Raw genomic sequence first — 17,783 nt, 5'->3', positions numbered from 1 at the left:
TGAAAACATCATGGCTTGGGTCAGAGGCACCTTAGTCCTGAAGGTGACATCTTTGCTTTTTAGCACTTTAAAGAGGTCTTTTGCAGTAGATTTGCTCAATTGAATGCGTCATTTGATTTCTTGACTGCTGCTCCCATGGGTGTTGATTGTGGATCCAAGTGAAATGAAATCCTTTACGGCATCAGTCTTTTTTCTGTTTATTATGACTTTGCTTATTGGCCCCATTGTGAGGATTTTTGTTTTCTTTATGTTGAGGTGTAGTCTGTACTGGAGGCTGTATCTTTGATCTTCATCAGTAAGTGCTTCAAGTCCTCTTCACTTTCAGCAAGCAAAGTTGTGTCATCTACTTATCTCAGGTTGTTAATGAGTTTTCCTTCAATCCTGATGCTGTGTTCTTTTTCATATAGTCCACCTACTTGGATTATTTGTTCATCATACAGATTGAATAAGTATGGTGATAGGATACAACACTGATGCACACCTTCCCTGGCTTTAAATCACACAGTATCCCCTTGTTCCGTTCAAACAACTGCCTCTTGGTCTATGTAGAGGTTCTTCATGAGCACAATTAAGTGTTCTGGAATTCCCATTCTTTGCAATGTTACCTGTAGTTTGTTATGATTCACACAGTTGAATGCCTTTGCATAGTCAATAAAACACAGGTAAACATCTTTCTGGTATTCTGTGCTTTCAGCCAAGATCCATTTGACATCAGCAATGATATCTCTTTTTTCACGTCGTTTTCTGAATCCGGCTTGAATTTCTGGCAGTTCCCTGTTGATGTACCGTGGCAACTGCTTTTGAGTGATCTTCAGCAAAATTTTACTTGCATGTGATATTAATGATATTGTTTGATAATTTCTGCATTCTGTTGGATCACCTTTCTTTAGAATGAGTACAAACATGCATCTCTTCCCAGTCGATTGACCGAATAGCTGTCTCCCAAATTTCTTGAAATAGATGAGTGAGCACCTCCAGTGCTGCGTAGGTTTGTTGAAACATCTCAATTGTTATTCTGTCAATTCCTGGGACCTTGTTTTTTGCCAGTGCCTTCAGTGCTGCTTGGGCTTTTTCATTCAGTACTATTGGTTCTTGATCATATGCTACCTCCTGAAATGATTGAAAGTCAATCACTTCTTCTTGGTACAGTGACTCTGTGTATTCCTTCCACCTTCTTTTGATGCTTCCCGCATCGTTAAATATTTCTCCCATAGAGTCCTTCAGTATTGGAACTTGAGGCTTGAATTTCTTCTTCAGTTCTTGCAGCTTGAGAAATGCTGAGGGTGTTCTTTTGGTTTTCTATTTCCAGTTCTTTGCACATGTCATTATAATACTTTATTTTGTCTTCTTGAGCCACCCTTTGAAATCTTCTGTTTAGGTCTTTTCTTCATCATTTCTTCCTTTTGCTTTAGCTACTTGGCATTCAAGAGTGAGTTTCAGAGTCTTTTCTAACATCTGTTTTGGTCTTTTCTTTCTTAACTTTTTAATGTCTTGCTTTCTTCATGTATGGTGTCCTTGATGTCATCCCACAACTCCTCTGGTCTTCGGCCGTTAGTGTTCAGGTGGGATATACTCAAGGTCATATTTTGGCTCTTGTGGACTTGTCTAATTTTTTTAAACTTCAGCTTGAACTTGCGTATGAGCAACTGATGATCTGTTCCTCAGTCGGCCCCTGGCCTTGTTATGACCAGTGATACTGAGCTTTGTCCATTGTCTCTTTCCAAAGATGTAGTTGATGCAATTCCTGTGTATTCCATCTAGTGAGGTCCACATGTATAGTAGCCATTTATGTTGTTGAAAAAAGGTATTTGCAATGAAAAATTCATTTGTCTTGCAAAATTCTATCATGCAATTATCTGCGTTGTTTATATCACTAAGGCCGTATTTTCTAACTACCAATCCTTGTTTTTTATTTTGAAAAAGATGTGTAGGGTTATTAATTTCCTTTGTGGCTATCTTATTTTTTACCTTGATTTTTCTAAGTTTAAACCAGTCTTTTATTTCTTTATATCGCCTTGACTTCCGCTCCATAGGAAAGATCTATGACTACATTATTTAGTCCCTCTTTTTTATTTTAATGTTGTCATCTTTTACATATTGATTCTCTGTTTCCCTATTATCAGTGTTTTAGCTTTGATTTATTTGTGACTTCCCGATCTGGTTGCTCTGTCCTCTGTCTAGTCTTGGGTTGTTACTGGATATTATTGATTTTCTAAGCAGAGGACTCCCTATAGTATCTCTTGTAATTTTTCATTTGGTTTTTACAAATTCCCTAAACTTCTGTTTATCTCATCTTTCATGATATCATGGAAGTTTTCTGCCAACAAATCTTCAACAATTCTCTCTGTATTTTCTGTTCTTCCTCCCTGTTCTGGTGCTCCAGTCACTTGTAGGTCATTCCTCTTAGTAGATTAGTCCCACATAATTCTTAGGGTTTCTTCATTTTTTAAAATTCTTTTATCTGATTTTTCCTTAAATAAGTTGGTGTCAAGTTCTTTATCTTCAGTCTCACTAATTCTGACTTCCATTGCCTCAGTTCTGTTTCTGTGACTTTCTATTGAGTTGTCTAATTCCGAAATTTCATTGTTAATCTTGAATTTCTGATTGCTGTTTCTCTGTGGATTCTTGCTGCATGTTAAATTTGTCATTTTGCTCTTGCATAGCCTTCTTAAGTTCTTCTGTTACTTTGTCTGTGTGTTCCTTGTCTTGTTCTGCATTTTGCCTGATCTCCTTCCTGATCTCTTGAAGAGCTCTGTATATTAATCTTTTGAATTCTACCTCTGGTAATTCCAAGAAATTATCTTCCTCCAAGAGGTTTCTTGGTTGTTTGTTTTGGGTGCTTGCTGAAGCCATCATGGTCTGCCTCTTTATGTGATTTGGTATTAACTGTTGTCTCCGAGCCATCAATAAGTTATATTTATTATCTGTTTGCTTACTGTGTCCTAGCTTCTTGTTTTGGTATGCCAAAATAGGCTGGTCGTGTGAGCTAGTTTGGTTATTGTTGCATTTGAAGCTCTCACGTACTATCACTAGGTGGTTAGAGCTGTTACTAGGTATTTGGGCCCAGGAGCCCATTTACTTATATGGATTCAGCTCAGGTGTCCAGGTAGTCAGTCATCAAGTGTGTAGTGCAGGCTTTCACCTACAGTCCTAGATGGGCAGGGATGATTGGAGTAGCCACAGGTATCTGGCTGCAGTAGGGGGTTGTGTGCTGAGCAAGGTAGGGGGCTGACACCTGCCCCTGAGTGCCTGGGTGGACGGCATGTCCCTGTTCCCTAGAGCACATAGGTGGGTGGGTTTTGCATCTGGACTTGGGCACCCAGTGCTGTTGGCTGTAGGGGCTGGGAGGCACCACTTATTCTTGGACCGCTGTCGCAGGTGGCTAGGTGGTATGGGTAGAGCCACCAGTCGTCAGGCCCCGGGTGTGACGGTGTGAGTAGGCGAGGACCCTGTTTAATGAGCAGAGCAGTGTCAGATGTCACAATAATAGGCTTCAGATATATTCCCTGTTGTACTGTGTTAATGAGGGCCTATGCTGTTGAGATGGGCCCACACATATCTATGCAGAGGTGAAGGGCATTCAGAGTCCATGGACCCCTTATGCCTGTGCCCAGGCAAAGGGTCTGTGCCTGCCCTGAGTTCCCTGCTTATGGGAGCTGGCAGATTATTTTTTCCTGTTTGTTAATTTGTTCCTTCTCCAAAGCTGGGAGAATGGCTTAGGACATGAGATGGGTCCTACTTCCCGGCTTCGGGGACGTGACAATTGCCGAAGCCAGCCTGGGACCTGGTGCAGAATGAGGAGGGGGTAGATAAATAGGAGAGATGTTCTTCAAAAAGGGGGCGTTTTTTGATCCATGTGGTAGTTTAGACGTATGTACTTATCTTTTGCCGATTGAGTGCTGCTTCTCAGTAGTTCTGGAGGCTTGAGTAGACTGTCCACTGCTCAGTCTCTCCCAAAGTGGAAAAAACATCCCATGCACCACTGTTTGCCTCACCATACACGCCAGCTGATCCAGCCTGCAGGGTGCTGGTTCCCGCTAGGTCAAGTCTAGCAACTCCTTGCTGCTTCTGAACTGTCTCTCCCTCCCCCTGCAGCTCAGTCTGATTCCTCAACTTTGCCTTTGATGTTCAGGGTTCCTAGATTGTCATATGCAATTGATTCACTTGATTTTTCAAGTCTTTGTTTTAAGAGGGACTACAGGAAACGTCTGACTACTCCGCCATCTTGGCCCTGCCTCTCGACTACCAGTCTTTCTTCTTTGTTTCTGACTTTTGCATTCCAATCACCAGTAATTATCAATGCATCTTGATTGCATGTTTGATCAATTTCAGACTGCGGAAGTTGGTAAAAATCTTCAGTTTCTTCATCATTGGCCATAGTGGTTGTTGCATAAATTTGAGTAATAGTCATATTAACTGGTCTTCCTGGTAGGCATGTGGATAGTATCCTATCACTGACAGTGTTGTTCTTCAGGATAGACCTTGAAATGTTCTTTTTGATGATGAATGCAATGCCATTCTTCTTCAACTTGCCATTCCTGGCATAGTAAACCATATGATTGTCCTATTCAGCATGGCCAATACCAGTCCATTTTAACTCACTAATGCTTAGGAAATTGATGTTTATGTGTTCCGTTTAATTTTTGATGATTTCCAGTTTTCCTAGATTCATATTTTGTACATTCCACGTTCCTGTTATTAATAGATTCTTTTTTGCCTAGAACATAGAGGTGAAAAATAAATAGTGACTCTTACCTATTGCTTTGTATGTCCCAGGAGCTGTTCTAATTCCTTTAAAAATAAATCATCAATTTAATTCCTCACAACAAGTCTTTGAGGTAATTATTGCTTTAACCCTATTTTATAGATGAAGAAACTGAGGCTTAGAGAAATTATGTAACTTGCTCCAGATTACATATAGGTAAGGCGAAGCTGAGATTCAAAGGCAAGCACTATTGTTCTTTTTTTTTTTAAACAGCTTTATCGAGATATAATTTTTATACCATACAACCCACCTTTTAAAGTGTATAATCAATGGTTTTTGTTATATTCACAGTGACGTGCAACCATCACCACAATCAATTTTAGAACATTTTTTATCACCCCTAAAAGAAACCTTGTTCCCATGAGCCCTTAGGCGGTGGTACCTTACTTGCTCCGCTATCCTCCATCTCTGTATTGAGATGTGGTTCCTGCCTTCCGGGAGTTCAGTTGAGTTTGGGAAAGTGAACATATGTAGATTATTACATTCCAAGCAGCAAACACAGTGATAGTTGATGTTCAAAGAGCAAATGGCCAACAATATAGACAATGCAGGGCTTTAGGGCAAGGACTTGTACAGAAAGAGAGACAGCGAGAGAGAGGGAGGGAGAGAGAGAGGGAGAGAGAGGTAGCGAGAGAAAGGGAGAGAGAGGGAGGGAGAGAGAGGGAGAGAGAGAAAGGGGAGGAGAAAAAGGGGAGGGAGAGAGAGGTCTGCTGCTCAGGGTTTGAGTTTTCTGTTAATTAGTGCTGTGGATTAATGCATCTAATACTCTAGAAATTAACATGATATCCATAGAAAGGATACTTAGATACTTAGAGAGAGCCTGTATGCCAGGGGTTAGTTACTGTGATACTATCATATTAGCTAGAGACACCTTCCAGTCCTTGTCCTTGTAGGTATTTGATGGGAGGGCTGGGTGGGCATGGGGCACAATGTAGGACAAACAGGATTAGGTTAAGAGCCCCGAGGGCATGATATTTGGGCTGCCATGAGGCTACTTGGTTGGCTTCACTATTATTCCCAGGTCAGCATTGATCCAGTGATAAAATTTATCTAAGATTCATCTTATCTTGGAAGTTTCAGAAGGATGGAGGAGCCCCAGCTGGGTTTTCATTTGTTCCTTGTATAGAGTTGTCTCAGCTTCTTAAGGCTTATGGTATTTAGTAAGACCCATAACAGCAGTCTCCAAACCCAGTTCCTGGAGAATCATTCCTGGGAGGACTGCGAAGACAGCATTTTCAACTGTAAGAAAGGCAGCAAAAATAGAGTGGAAAATTTCATTTTCACAGCATCATAATAATAATAATTGCCATTTATTGAATGCCTTCTAAGTGCCAGATGGTATGTTAGGAATTTTTCACTTATTTTACTTAGGTCTCTTGATAAACCTGCCAGGATCACAGTCTCATACCCACTTCGGTGGTGATGAGAATCAGAAGAGGGCAGGTAATATGCCCAAGGTTCATATAGCTAGGAAGCAGCAGGGCTAGAATTCCAAATTGTTCTTGGTTTGCTGGAGACTTTCCCAGTTTTAACACTGAGAGTCCAATGTCCCAGCAACCAACCTCAGTCCCAGGCAAATGGGGACAGTTGGTCAACCTAATGCCCAGGCCTGCTGGCTTCTTTCTGTGGGGCCACATAGGTGCTGAGAAGAAGTTTCTTTGGCTTTCTCTTGGTAACAGTAGGTGGTTCAGGCTCCCCTCCATGTCCCTCCCTATCTGTCCCCAAGTGCCTGCTCCCTCTTACTGTTCAAAGCCTTGTCTCCTCCCAGCTGTTTCCTGACCCCCTCAATTGCCTCCTTCCCCGGGCGATAGTTTCTCTTGTTTTTGAGTCAGGCCCTTTACCGTTTATCTGTTTGGAGCTTCCCCCAAGCGCCCAACCCACTGCTGGTTACAAATGATCTGGACACTTGATCTTGAGTTCCAGCCCAGCCTCTTCCTGGCTGTGCCCTGGGGAAGGCACTGCACCTCCCTAGAGCCTTTGCTTCCCCATCCATGACTGAAGATACAATATACTTACCTCCTGACACATTCATATAGTTTAACTTAAATGAAAGATACGGAAATTGATTTTAAACCTGAAAGGCACTGTCTGCATTGGCTGTCGTTGTTTGATGCCTTCCTACTTTCCCTGCCTACCTCTGCAAGGATAAGTAAGTCCAGTAGCAATATGGACCCTGACTTAGCATTGGAGGTTTTGGAGCCTGCTGGACTGGCTGCCCATTGATTGTGCATCTTGGATTTCTGGTTTTGTGGATTTAAAAGTAGGGTTTTGTGAGTGCCTGATAAATTAGTCTGTGAAATGCTTAGTCCTGTGTCGGGACTGGCTTCTACGCTTGAAAAGGGGGTTAGAACTATGTCTCCCAAGTTGACATTCTATCCACAGCCTCTGGAACACAGGCTCACAGAGTTGTCAGTACGTATTTGTGGCATGGATGAATCAGTTAATGAACGTCACATAGTAAATGCTGAGTAAGTTATAGGGAACACATTAGAACCAGAGGTAAAATTGCTTTGTAAAGTTAAAAATTTTCTACACAAACAAGCTGATTTTCACAAATTATCTTAAACATTTCATAGAACAAGGTGGCTTATGAAGAAATACATAAGTAAATAGTGTAATAATGAATATCCTTCCTTTTATTTTGTCTGTGATTTCTTTTATACTCTACCATCTTTTAAATCATTGCTTTGGTCATTTCCACCTTAATCCCATTCTGGCTGATCACCACTTGTAGCCAGCTGAGCACAGATGATGCACGCTTTTTGCCTTATCTATTTTATAATCATGTAAGTCGTTTTCCCCCTCTCTTCAAACCAATCCAGAACTCTTGGGCATTTTCAGTCTTATCTCACTTTTCAGTCTCCTTTCAGTTGTGATTTCTTTTTTCCTCTCGGGCCCCTTGCATTGGAAGATCCCAGGCCTCCAGTCTTAGGTACTCTTTTCTTGATCTGTACTTCCTCCATTGGTGATCTCATTCAGTCTTTTGGCTCTAAGTATTTATACCCTAGGACTTTCAAATTTGTATCTCTTGTTTAAACCTCTTTCCTGAGCTCATATATTCAATTGCGTATAGAGCATCCTCACTTGTCTTTGTAATAGACATCTAAACTTAACATGTTTTGGGCTGTACGTCTGACCTATGCTTCACTCAGCCTGCTCCTCCATGGTCTTTCCTATCTTGCCTGAGGCAGCTCCGTCCTTCTAGTTGCTCCAACCCCAAACCTAGGGAACATCCCGTTTCCTCTCTGCCTCTCATCACCACTTCCAATCTGCAGGGAAACCCTTTGGTTCTGCTTTAAAACACCATATTTCCTCAACATCAAGATATCGATTGTGTCACCTTTTAACTTCTCCAAATTAGGAATGTGTTGTACAAACAGTGGAAATGAAATACGATATATCAAGGATTTGGCCACTTCTCAGTGCTCCGCTGTTAATACTGTGGTCAGAGTCACCATCGTTTCTCACCTGGGTGACTGCCATAGCTTCTGACTGGCTGCCCTGCCTTTCCCTTTCTAGTCCATCATCTATCCTCAAATGATAGCCAGGGTGAATCTTTTAAAACATAAATAAATCAAAATCTTCCAGTGACTTCCCATCTTATACAGAGAAGTGGATGTCCCTGTAATGGCCTGCCAGGCCCTTTATGATCTGACTCTTCTTTCCACTCTAACCTCATTTCACCTCTGTTCACCCCTCACCCACACGTCTCCAGCCACACCAGCTTTGTTGCTATTCTTCAAGCAGTTCAGACATGCGTCTGCCTTAGGTCTTTTGCAGTGGCTCTTCCTACTCCCTAGAGCGCTCTTTCACTTAGACATCCACGTGGCTAACACCCCTCCCTCTTTCAGATTTTGCTCAAACATAATAAATGAGGCTTACTTTGTGCTAATTAAAATCTCTATTGACCCCTTACCCCAGTATTTATCCCCCATTCTATACTCTAATTAATTTTCATTTTATTATGTTAAATATGTTTAACAAAAATTTGCCATTTTAACCGTTTTTAAGTCATTTTAAGTGTACAATTCAGTGCCAGTAATTATGTGCACCGTGTTGTGTAACCGTCATCATCAGTTTCCAGATTTTTCCATCACCCTAACAGAAACTCAGTGCCCCCTAAGCAATGACTCCCTCTTCCCCCTCCCTCCCATCCCTAGTAACTGCTAATAAGCATTCGTTACTATGCATTTGCCTATTCTAGATATTTCATGCAAGTGGAATCTTTACTTTTTCCAAAGCATTTATCATTTTTTAGCCTTTAAGGAGCCCTGGTGGTACAGTGGTTAAGCACTCGGGTGTTAACCGATAGGTCAGTGGTATGAATCTACCAGTTGCTCCACGGGAAAAAGGTGTGGCAGTCTGCTTCCATAAAGATTTACAGACTTGAAAACCCTATGGGGCAGTTCTGCCTGTCCTATAGGGTTGCTATGAGTTGGAATCAACCCGAAGGCAATGTTTTCTTTTAATGGGTGCCTATTTTACAATTTTACTTATAAATATCTGTCTTCCATTACTAGATTGTAAACTCCACAATTAAAAAAGGTAGAGATATCTGTCTATTTTACTTACTGGTATATCCTAAGCACCCAGAATAGATACTTGGAAATATTTGGTGAATGGGTGAATGAATTTCAAATTCAACAAAAGCAAAAGTAATCAAGGAATAAAAAGTTGAGCACACAGCCTTGTCAGAGACACTGGTGTAATTTGGGTAACTACTACAAATGTTTTCCTTCCCTCCCTTTCATAATAAGGCTTCTAAAGCTGAGGCTATTATTGAAAGCACCAGTGGGGAAAGGGATGGAAAGGATGGCTCATGAAAAATAGCGAAGTCAGCGCCTTTAGTGAGCTTAGGTAAGTCAGAAGCCGGGCTGCCATGTATGACTTTCATTAATCATCCTCTTCATACAACATCAACACAAGTGACAACTTTTTTCTGTACCTCCTACCTCCAGTGCCATGATATATAGCCTGGGGAGAGCACCGGACATGGATAGTTGAAGGGCCCCTAAAGATGAATGTGCACGTCCTTGCCCATGAAGGAAAAGTTAATCATAATGAAGGGAGGCTGAGCCAATCAGACCTGCAATAGTTCTGGCCTCTCGGACCTGGCCTGGCTGTTCTCCCCAGAGGGGCCTGGTGACGGTTATTGTGGAAGAAGGCATGGCACTTGTGCATAGCTTTGTGCCACTTGGTTGTCAGTCTGCATGAATGGTTCTCTAGAAGTCAACTGAAGATAAGGGCAGATGGGAACAAAGTTATGAGATCAGGCAAAGCAGTGAAATCCTGGACCCTCTACTATGCATCATCTTCCCCCTTTTTGTCCCCTTTCCCCTGCAACAGAGGGCTACAGGTGAGAGTGTGGTGTAGTGGACAGAAATCTCATTTTGGATTTCCTCTGCCCTTGGACAAATTATTACTTCTTTTTAGCCTTTTCCCTGATCTATAAAGTGATAATCCATTGTAGCTGGATAGAATTTTAAGTACCTCAAATGGCTTTAACACTTATTGGCTGATATGATCCTCTCAGCTCTGTAAGGGCAGGGAAGATGTAATTATCTCTATTGTATGGATGAAAAATAAAAACAACCCAAGATTCTGAGAATTCAAGCCATTTGCCTGAAATCACAAGGGTAGTAAACAGCAGAGGTAAAATGAAAATGCTGCTCTTCTGCATCTTGCCCCCTCTAAAATGTCAAGGGTCTCTCAGTCGTTGAGATGTAACGCCTTGGCACTGAGGTACAGTAACTAATGGTAACCTGCCCAGGAAAGCTTTTCTTACAAACAGGAGATGGAGGGAGGGCATAAAGACAATGGTCAACCAGAAGATAACCTCTTCTAGGTATTTTATGTCAGTGGGATCTAAGTTACATTTGTTCATTCATTCGTTTCACAGGTTATCTTGAGCACCTGCTTTGTGCTGTGAACTGTTCTAGGTGTTTGAATTTTAGGTGCCTTGGCACCTGAATCTTGAAATAGCTTTGTGTGGTGGGGAAGAAAATCTTTCAAATCCTGCAAAAAGTCAACCACCTTACATGGATATTCAGTGTGTCCAGTGCGTAAACCCTAGAGCATTTATAGTTCCAAGAAAAAGATGTCTTTGTTCATGCTGCGCCTTCCTTTTGGGTACTCTTTGGCTGCCTGTCTACCTCCTGCCCACCTTTTAAGACTCAACTCCACGTCACTCCTTGGTGAAACCTTTCTTGAAGTTCCCTACCTCCTGTAGAATTTGACCGCTGCCAACTCTCTGACCCCTGTGGACACTTTCATATACTCGCAATACTTCCTAACATTGATTTATGCATATGTCTCCCTCTACCAGGCTCTGAGCATCTCAAAGGAAGGGATAGTGCCTATTCATTAGAGAAAATTTTACAGAATGTGAAAAATATAAATAATCCAGACATAACCTCCATTGACGTTTTCATGTATTTTATTATACTGTCTATAAAATCCAAACCAAATCCTGTTGCTTTCAAGTCAATTCCAACTCATAGCAACTCTATAGCACAGAGTAGAACTGCCCTGTAGGGTTTCCAAGGAGTGGCTGGTGTATTCAACTGCTGAGCTTTTGGTTAGCAGCTGAGCTGTTAACCACTGTGCCACCAGGGCTCCATACTGTCTATACATATGTTTAAACATATTATTTTTTTAAAACTTGAAATCCTGCATCTTTATTTCCTCTCTGCTTACCAAACATGGATTTTTTCCCCACATTCTAATGCCTCTGAAACTGGGTACATCTTATGGCAAGTATAAAATTACTATTAATATTATGGTTTCAGTGGAGCTTCCAGACTAAGACAGAATAGGAAGAAAGGCCTGGTGACTTACATCCAAAAATAAGCCAGTGAAAACCCTATGGGTCACAAAAGAGTATTGTCCGATTTAGTGCTGGGAGATGAACCCCCTGGATTGGAAGGCACTCTATTCACAGTGGCCTCAACAGTGGACTTAAGCATACCAATCATTGTGAAGATGGCAATGTTTCATTCTGTTGTGCATGGAGTTGCCATGAGTTAGAGCTATCTTGGCAGCAACTAACAACAACAACAAAAACCAGTGCACACAAGGCATGAAATGCTACCACTTGATATGAAGGAGACCAGGTTGAATTAGGTACTCCTACTCATTGTTCCCCTGGCACCCTGTTCTGACTTTCAGCAATATACTCTTTACACCAAATGACAGTTTTTACTTTTCTTTTTAATCTAAATATGCTCTCCAGTAGATTTGAATTTTCTAATGGCTGGGGCTTCGTCTTTTTCATTTTGATAATGCTGGTGCCAAATGCATGATAATGTTAAGAAGGAGAACAATAGTTCTGAAGAGGTGCTTTGCCTCACTTACCTCTAATCCTTACAAGAACCCTAGTGGGTTGACCTCACTAACTCATTTTACAGATGAAGTCAGAGTTTAAGTCTCTTGTTCCAAATCACGTAGCTGGTAGGCACAAATCCAGGATTTGAAGCTTACTCTTCTCCCATTATGTTGCAGAATCTCTTACATGGTGGGCTATTAACTAATTGTTGGCTGATTGGCTGAATGAGTAAATGAATGAATGAATGAAAGTAGCCTTTCCCCCTTTTTCATGAATGGAACGGGTCTACCTAATGAGAAAAAAAAAACTCGGCTTGGAAATGGGCATGTTGGCAAGGCATGAGAGAGGGGGAGCAGGGGGTGGGGAGAACTTACTAAAAAAAAGGAAAAGGAAGTATGAACTATAAATCTACTTGACAGGGTTGCATCTCCTTTGTGGCTTAGACGTTGGCCACTTCATCTTGGCATAATTATTATATAACAGGAGGATGGAGAAATGGCCGGAAAGTATTGCTTCCTATTACATAACTCTTACTATGTGCCTGACAGCGTTTCTGATAATGGGGAGAACAGAAAGTATGCCCCTCTCTGAGTGACAGGCTTCAAGCTTCTTGCAGAGGAATCAGCCTGGTCTCAGCCGTTAGAGCGTTAGAGTGGTGACTGATTTCCTCAGAAAGCCTCGAGTTGTCTCCAAAGTGCCCTGTCTATGCGCCCCTTGCCCCAGGAAATGTCTCCTATCACATTCTTTACAAACATCTTCAGATCCTCTAGATGTTCTAGATACGTCCATTTTAGGACCCTGGAGAGGAATTTCTGACTTAAGCAGTGGAGAATGCAATCTAGAATGTCTGAGTGTTTGTCAGTAGGTCAAATCGGCCCCAGCTGAGTTGGGCCATGTATTTTTGCTTCCTCACAGTTTGGTGTTTTGGCGATAAGAAATTGGAACAGTCATAGAAAAGTTCCTACTGGCCTGGTTTTTGTGTTTCAAAAACCTGTGTGATACAATAGGCATTACCTGGCAGGCTCTGCAGTGGCATCTCATCGGAATATCCTGAGCTGAACTGCCTTGCAGGTCAATTAGAGTCAACCTTCGGTGTACCCAAACCAAGAGTGTTTTCTGCCTGTACCCCTCTCTTGAGACTTACATAGCTTATTGTTAATGCCCAGGAATTGTGCTGTGTCAGTAACTTAAACCTCGTGAATCCATGCTGGAATCCCCATTTTCTTTACCCTTATATCCAACCCTCCAGAAACTCTTGGTGGCTCTGTTGTTGTTAGCTGCCATCGAGTCAGCCCCTGGCTCATGTTACCCCATTAACAACAGAACAAAATGCCACCTGGTCCTGTGCCATGCTCATGATCGGTTAGGGATCAGATCGTTGTGATCCATGGGGTTTTCATAAGCTAATTTTTGGAAGTAGATCTCCAGGCCTTTCTGCCTAGTCTATCTTAGTCTGGAAACTCTGTTGAAACCTGCTCAGCATCATATCAACACACAAGCCTCCACTGATAGACAGGTGGCAGCTAAGTATGATGACGTGCATTGGCCAGGAATTAAACCTGGGTCTTCCAGGAATGTAGAAACTATGCAAGTGGAACTTAAAGACCCTCAAATTCTTGGGTACCTAATAGGCACAAGGCTAAGTACTACTGGCTGGGGAATGTGGAGACAAGGAATGCACAGTCCTACTCAGCAGGCCTTCTGGTCTTAGAGAGGAGATCAGAGAAGTTCACCTACTACACCTTAACAGTAGAAGGTTATAAGAACCACAAGAGATGTGCAAACGCCAGAGAAGATCTACAGAAGTGATATGACCACATCAGGTTTATTTTTAAGTTCAGATGGGGAGGCCTACAGTATTATTAGCCTTCTTTCTTTGTATGACCTCTAGTCTTTTCTGATTTTCTTTTTAAATGTCAGTTATGTTGCCATGAGTTGGGGCCAACTCAACAGCAGCTAAGAACAACAACATCTGTATGTCACCTTCTCTGGTATCTCAGACCTTTTTTTCCTAAGCAGGTGAGCAATATACTAAATTAAAGAAATAATGATACAAAGGTCTACTTTTCTTACAGCTTGAAGGGAAGATAAGCAAAAATGTGATTATTGTTAGCACGCCAGTTTTTTTTTTTTTTTTAAACCTAGAAAGCTATGTGGGGGATTGGCTGCGGGTGTTAGTTTGGTTAGTCATGCCTGACTCAGTTAGGCAGGCACATCTCCATCTGTGTCCTTTCACTCCTGGTTTTATGTATTCACTGAAGTTCCAGTATGATCATGGCCATAGAAACTATCAAGAAATTTCTTCAATTCCTTTCCATCTTTTGAGAATATACCAAATAATTTGTAGATACAGTGCTAGGACCTAAGGATACAGAGGTGGACAGTCAATATTTTAAAATTTTGAGTTCTAAACTCATTAAATGCTGTACGCATTTCTTATAAATTAAAAATTACAAAAATATGCTGATGAATCAGCATTCTTCTATTACCATTCGTTGAGCACATATTATATACCAGAAACTAGGTGTTGGAAAACATAAAATCAATTAACATGGTCCCTGTCCTCTGGGAGCTTATAGTTTCATGGAGGATATCGATTGGTGTGTAGTCAATTTCTATAGACTTTCTTTTCTTTATTGTATTTTAGATGAACGTTTACAGAACAAACTAGTTTCTCATCAGACAGTACACACATTGTTCTATAACATTGGTTAACAACCCACAACATGTCAACACTCTCCCTTCTCAACCCTGGGTTCCCTATTACCAGCTTTCCTGTTCCCTCCTGCCTTCCAGTCCTTGTCCTAGGGCTGATGCACCTTTAGTCTTGTTTTTTTCCATGGGCCTGTTCAATCTTTGACTGAAGGGTGAACCTCAGGAGTGACCTCATTACTGAGCTGGAAGGGTGTCCGGGGGCCATACTCTCAGGGCTTCTCCAGTCTCTATCAGGCCAGCAAGTCTGGTCTTTCTTTTTGAGTTAGAATTTTTTCCTACATTTTTCTCCAGCTCTGTCTGGGACCCTCTATTGTGATCCCTGTCAGAGCAGTCAGTGGTGGTAGCCGGGCACCATCTAGTTGTACTGGACTCAGTCTGGTGCAGGCCATGGTAGATGTGGTCCGTTAGCCCTTTGGAGTTATCTTTCCCTTGTATCTTTAGTTTTCTTCATTCTTCCTTGCTCCCAAAAGGGTGAGACCAGTGCAGTATCCTAGATAGCTGCTCACAGGCTTTTAAGACCTCAGACGCTACTCACCAAAGTAAAATGTAGAACATATTCTTTATGAACTATGTTATGCCAATTGAGCTAGATGTTCCCCGAGACCATGGTCCCCACAGCCCTCAACCCAGCAATTCTGTCCTTCAGGGAGTTTGGATGTATCTATGGAACTACCATGACCTTGCCTTGTACAGGTTGTGCTGGCTTCCCCAGTATTGTGTACTTAGTCTTATCCTTCACCAAAGTTTCTACTTTTCTATTGTCTATTAGGTATTTTCCCATTTCCACCCCTCCCCTGTCTTGTAACCATCAAAGATTGTTTCTTTTTATATGTAAACCTTTTCATGAGTTTTTACAGTAGTGGTTTCATACAATATTTGTCCTTTTGTGATTGACTTATTTCACTCAGCATGATGCCGTCCAGATTCATCCATGTTATGAGATGCTTCACAGAGTCATGATTGTTCCTTTATCATTGCATAATACCTCATTGTGAATATGTACCACGGTTTGTTTTTCCATTCTTCTATTGATGGGCACCTAGGTTGTTTCCATCTTTTTGCTATTGTGAACAATGCTGCAGTGAACATGGGTATGCATATGTCTATTCGTGTGATGCCTCTTTTTTCTCTAGGATGTATTTCTAGGAGTGGGATTGCTGGATCATATGGTATTTCTATTTCTAGCTTTCTAAGGAAGTGCCATCTCGTTTTCCAAAATGGTTATATCATTTTGCATTCCCACCAGCAGTGCATAAGAGTTCTTATCTCCCTGCAGCCTCTCCAACATTTGTTATTTCCTGCTTTATTGATTTGTGCCAGTAATGCCAGGGTGAAATGGTATCTCATTGTGGTTTTGATAGAGATTATGAGCATTTCCTCATGTATCTGTTGTCCTCCTGAATGTCTTCTTTGGTGAAGCGTCTGTTCACTTTTTTTGCCCATTTTTGAATTGGATTATTTGTCTTTTTGTTGTAGAGGTGTTGAATTTTTTTTTGTAGATTTTAGAGATTAGACCTTTATCTGATTTGTAATAGCCAAAATTTTTTTCCCAGTCATTTGGTTCTCATTTTACTCTTTTGCTGAAATCTTTTAATGAGCTAAGTGTTTAATTTTTAGAAGTTCCCAGTTACCTAGCTTACCCTCTGGAGCTTGTGTGTTGTTTGTTGTGGTTTGTATCCTGTTAATGCCATGTATTAGGGGCTCTAGTGTTGATTGTATATTTTCTTCTATGAACTTGATGGTTTTTGGCTTTATATTTAGGTCTTTGATCCATTTTGAGTTAGTTTTTGTATATGGTGTGAGGTATGAATCCCGTTTCATTTTTTTGCAGATAGACATCCAGTTTTGCCAGCACCGTTTGTTAAAAAGACTGTCTTTTTTCCCATTTGGTGGACTTTGGGCCCTTGACAAAGATCAGGTGACCATAGGTGGATGGATTTACATCCGGGTTCTCAATTCTGTTCCATTGGTCAATTTATCTGTTGTTGTACCAGTATCAGGCTATTTTGACTACTGTAGCTGTATAGTAGGTTCTGAGGTCAGGTAGTATGAGTCCTACTTTATTCTTCTTCTTCACTATTTACTTATCTGGGGCTTCTTCCCTTTCCATATAAAGTTAATGATAAGTTTTTCTATCTCTTTAAAGAATGTTGTTGGTATTTGGATGGGCATTGCATTGTATTTGTAAATTGCTTTCGGTAGAATTATCATTTTCACAATGTTGAATCTACCTATCCATGAGCATGGTATGTCTTTGCATTTATGTAGATCTCTTTTGGTTTCTTGCAGTAGTGTTTTGTAGTTTTCTTTGTATAGTTCTTTTACATCCCTGGTTAGATTTATTCCCAAATATTTTATTTTTTTAGGGGCTGTTATAAATGGTATTGTTTTCCTGATTTCCTTTTCACTCCTCTATTGGTGTATAGGAATCCAACTGATTTTTTTATGTTTATCTTGTATTGTGCTACTTTGCTGAATCTATCAGCTCCAGTAGTTTTCTTGTGGGGTCTTTAGGGTTTTCTATGTATAGTATCATATCATCCACAAATAGGGAGAGTTTAACTTCTTCATTACCAATTTGAAAGCCCTTTATTTTCTTTGCCTTATTGCTCTAGCTAGGACTTCCAACACAGTTTTAAATAGGAGTGGTGATAAAGGGAATCCTTGTCTTGTTCCTGTTCCCAAGGGGAATGTTTTCATCTTCTCTCCATTAAAAATGATGTTGGTCATTGGTTTTGCATATATGCCCTTTATTATGTTGAGAATTTTTTTAACCTATTGAGAGTTTTTTTAATCAGGAATGGGTGTTGGACTTTGTCGAATGCCTTTTCTGCATCGATTGAGATGATCATGTGATTCTTTTCTTTCTTTTTATTTATGTGGTGGATTATGCTGATTGATTTTCTAATGTTGAACATCCTTGTGTAACTGGTATGAATCCTACTTGGTCATGGTGTATTTTTTTTGATATGATGTTGA

Source organism: Loxodonta africana, chromosome 14 (genome assembly GCF_030014295.1).
Source record: "Loxodonta africana isolate mLoxAfr1 chromosome 14, mLoxAfr1.hap2, whole genome shotgun sequence".
NCBI lineage: Eukaryota > Metazoa > Chordata > Mammalia > Proboscidea > Elephantidae > Loxodonta > Loxodonta africana.
Note: the sequence above shows the minus strand (reverse complement) of the source record.